Source organism: Callospermophilus lateralis, chromosome 9 (assembly GCF_048772815.1).
Source record: "Callospermophilus lateralis isolate mCalLat2 chromosome 9, mCalLat2.hap1, whole genome shotgun sequence".
In the NCBI taxonomy this organism is placed as follows: Eukaryota; Metazoa; Chordata; class Mammalia; order Rodentia; family Sciuridae; genus Callospermophilus; species Callospermophilus lateralis.
The window spans coordinates 72,842,290-72,846,159 of record NC_135313.1 but is presented as its reverse complement, the minus strand read 5'-3'; the positions used below and the strand labels follow the sequence as shown (position 1 = coordinate 72,846,159).

Genomic DNA, 3,870 nt, shown 5'->3' with positions numbered 1-3,870 from the left:
ATAAGAACATTTTGAAGCACGACAAAGTATCAGGAAGCAATTTATGATGAGAAGAAATAATACCAAGACTCTTGAAAACTCTTGTCTTCTCAACACACCCCATTTAGGAAGAATGGGTTTTTATATATGAACAATTATTGAACAAGCTTGCACTCTTTCCAGCAGTACATATTTTCAGTTTAAATGTGATTCCTCTTTAAATGAGCAATTTCTTTTTCTTTTTATAGATTTTCAAGGATGTTACAAATTTGAAGTCCTCACATAATGTTTACTCTTCCACAGTAGCATAAAAAACAAAAATTCATTCATTCATGTGAAAAAAAAATTAGAACTCTGATCTATTTACTCACAAGTGTGGTAGCTAGCTTATTCTTTGCTTCCCTCTTCTCACTAATCAAAACTGATTACCAGTCATTTCTTGAGACTTTCATAGTCAAAGCTATTGAGTCAATTTTATATATTTTCTTTGTCTGTACTCTGCATTCTGCATTTCTTAAGAAAGGTGGAAAGTATTAGAAATTAATAAGTGGCACATGTTTTTGATTAATGAAGCATAAAATATTCATAAATAAAATATTGTTTGTTGCAAAATTATGAAACCATTTCTCAAGATAAGATATCCACATGCAATAAATTTTTCAAGGATTGCAGGGGTAGAAAATATTCTGAAGTCACAGGATTAAAATCAGAGGTGTCTAGAAAAACTATCAACAGCTTTAATGTTATTCCTCTCAAGATCCCTATCTCATTTCTTGTAGAAATAAGAAAAACAAATTTAAAATTTACTTTGAATCAAAAATAGACTCCAAATAGTCAAAACATTCTTGAGAAAGAATAAAAAGCTAGAAGCATCACACATACTGCTTTCAAAATATATTACAAAACAATAGCAATTAAATAGTGTGGTACTGGTCTAAAGACAGACAGGAGGGCCAATGGAACAGAATTGAAATCCTAGAAACAAAACCACACATGTATGGTCAACTGATCTTCAATAAGGGTTCCAATAATATGCAATAAGAAAAAGATAGTCCTTAAGCTTTACAGGCCAGCATTTGACAATGGGAAAACTGGATATCCACATGCAATTTTTTTTTTAAATGGACTCATACCATAGGCAAACCATCAGCTCAAAATGAACTGCTGGTTTAAATGTACTTCCTGAAATTGCAAAACTTCTAGAAGAATACTTCTAGAGAAAGCTTTATGACTTTGATCTTGTTCAATGATTTTATGGATATGACCCTAAAATTACAGGCAAAAATACAAAGTGGAGGACTGGGGATGTGGCTCAAGCAGTGGCGCACTCTCCTGGCATGCGTGCAGCCCGGGTTCGATCCTCAGCACCACATACAAACAAAGATGTTGTGTCCATCGAAAATTTAAAAAAATAAATAAATAAATATTAAAAATATTCTCTCTCTCTCTCTCTCTCTCTCTCTCTCTCTCTCTCTCTCTCTCTCTTCCCCTCTCTCTCTCTCACTCTCTCTTTAAAAATAAATACAAAGTGGAACTAGACCCAACTAAAATTCTTCTTCATAGCAAAGAATACATTCAACAGACTGAAAAGGCAACCTACAGAATGGAAGAATATGTTGCAGCCATATATTTGATGAAATACAAACTTCAAAAATAAATAAGAACCTTTATGAATCAACATCAAATAAACTAATAGCCCAATTTAAAATAGGCAAAAATCTTGAATAAAGATTTCTCCAAAGAGAGCAAACAATGATCAACAGGTTTATGAAAAAATGCTTGACATAACAAGGAGACAGAAATTAAAACTACAGTGAGCTATCACCTCCCCCCTTGGGAGGCCCTACATCACATGGTAAACCTTAGATTATAAAACCAAGATAAAGTCACTCAAGTTCATAATAATTGTAATGTATCCATAATATCTCTTGCCCCCACCCTAAAACTCAATGTTAGAATCTGAAAATCAAGGAGAGAAATGAAATACAGTAGATGGGGTAGAGAGAGAAGATGGGAGGGGAGGGGAGGGAGGATAGTAGAGGATAGGAAAGGTAGCAGAATACAACAGTTACTAATATGGCATTATGTAAAAATGTGGATGTGTAACCGATGTGATTCTGCAATCTGTATTTGGGGTAAAAATGGGAGTTCATAACCCACTTGAATCTAATGTATGAAATATGATATGTCAAGAGCTTTGTAATGTTTTGAACAACCAATTTAAAAAAAGAAAATCAAATTATATTCCTCTCTTTCTCTTTGTTCCTCACAATCCATTTCTGAGTTACTTTCATGCTTCCTAAAAAACATCTCTGGAATCCATCCTTCATGATACTTCACTACCACTGCCTTAATTGAGGTATCCATCTTTTCCCTATATATCTACAACATCCTTCTTAATTTCTCCCTATTGTCAAATCAACCTCTCATTCACAGTCTATCTTCCATGTATGATCAAAGTGATCTTTATTTTTTAAAAAATAATAAATATAGAAAAAGTCCAATTAAATATTTGTGTCCCTCAGTTTAAGTTTCTGCTCAAAAAACTGCCTATTAGCAATTTTATTGCTGTCTATTAGCAAAAATACAAAATAAATTCATGTATATAGCTTTCAGAAAATCCACTCTAAACATCAGTTCAACCACATCTATCAGTACTCCCTTCCTTAAACTTTATAGGACAGCACTTCCCAGAAAACCCCAGGCCTTCTCATACCTACATACCTTAAAATTTGTATTTCCTTCTTGTCTTAAAAGGAAACTTCTACATTCTCTGAAAAAAAAATTACCCTAAGTATTCAGTGATACTCCATCCCAAAACCTGGTTTATAGGCCCCCATTAAAGTTCTTACCATATTGTGATGGATGTGTCTGTCCTCAGGTATGTCTCCCTTATTAAACTGTGAGACTTGAGAGCAGTGACTATTGATGCTCTTCTTGTCTTCACAGTATTCTTACACTCTAACACAGAGAACTTAGAATCAAAATTGTTCAAATATATGAGGCCAAAAGACACTGTTCACACCAAACAACATTATAAACCACCAAGTAGAATCACAAAACTAATAAGTGGAAAAAGTAATTGAAATAAAAAATAATAGTGTTCTCAGAAACTAATCAGATAATAGTAATAGAAATAATAAGAGTTGCATAAAAGTTGTCAGCAGCAGAAAACACAACAAATTGAGAGATGATATAGAGAACCCTGAATGAGCTGCTGTTTAAAATAACAAACCAGGGTGCTCGCTTCAGCAGCATATATATATAAAATTGGAATGATATAGAGAAGATTAGCATGGCCCCTGTGCAAGGATGACACGCAAATTCATGAAGAGTTCCATATTTTTATGTGATGGACATCATTACCCAAAGTACATGTATGAAGACACAAATTGGGTATCAACATACTTTATATACAAACATAGATATGAAAATTGTAGTATATATGTGTAATAATAATTGTAATGCAAAAAAAAGTACATGTATAAAGACATGAATTGGCATGAGCATACTTTATATACAAAGATATGGAAAATTGTGCTCTATATATGTGTAATAAGAATTGTAATGCATTCCACTGTTGTGTATTTAAAAAAATAAAATCAACTAAACAAACAAACAAACAAAAAACAGGCAGCATAAGAACATTTCTGAAGCTTGATAAAGTATCAGGAAGCAATTTGTGATGAGAAGAAATAATATCAAGACTCTTGACAACTCTTTGTCTTCTCAACACACCCCATTTATATGCTCTTCTTGTCTTCACAGTATTCTTACACTCTAACACAGAGAACTTAGAATCAAAATTGTTCAAATATATGAGGCCAAAAGACACTGTTCACACCAAACAACATTATAAACCACCAAGTAGAATCACAAAACTAATAAGTG

General features: G+C 32.9%; 1 non-coding gene across 1 annotated transcript; it reads left to right on the top strand.

Annotated features, from left to right (window-relative positions):
* The first annotated feature begins 3,218 nt into the window (after nt 1–3,218).
* On the top strand, nt 3,219–3,326 carry LOC143407667 (U6 spliceosomal RNA). Its single transcript, XR_013092409.1, has one exon. It is a non-coding gene; the product is annotated as a U6 spliceosomal RNA (small nuclear RNA).
* Nucleotides 3,327–3,870: the final 544 nt, after the last annotated feature.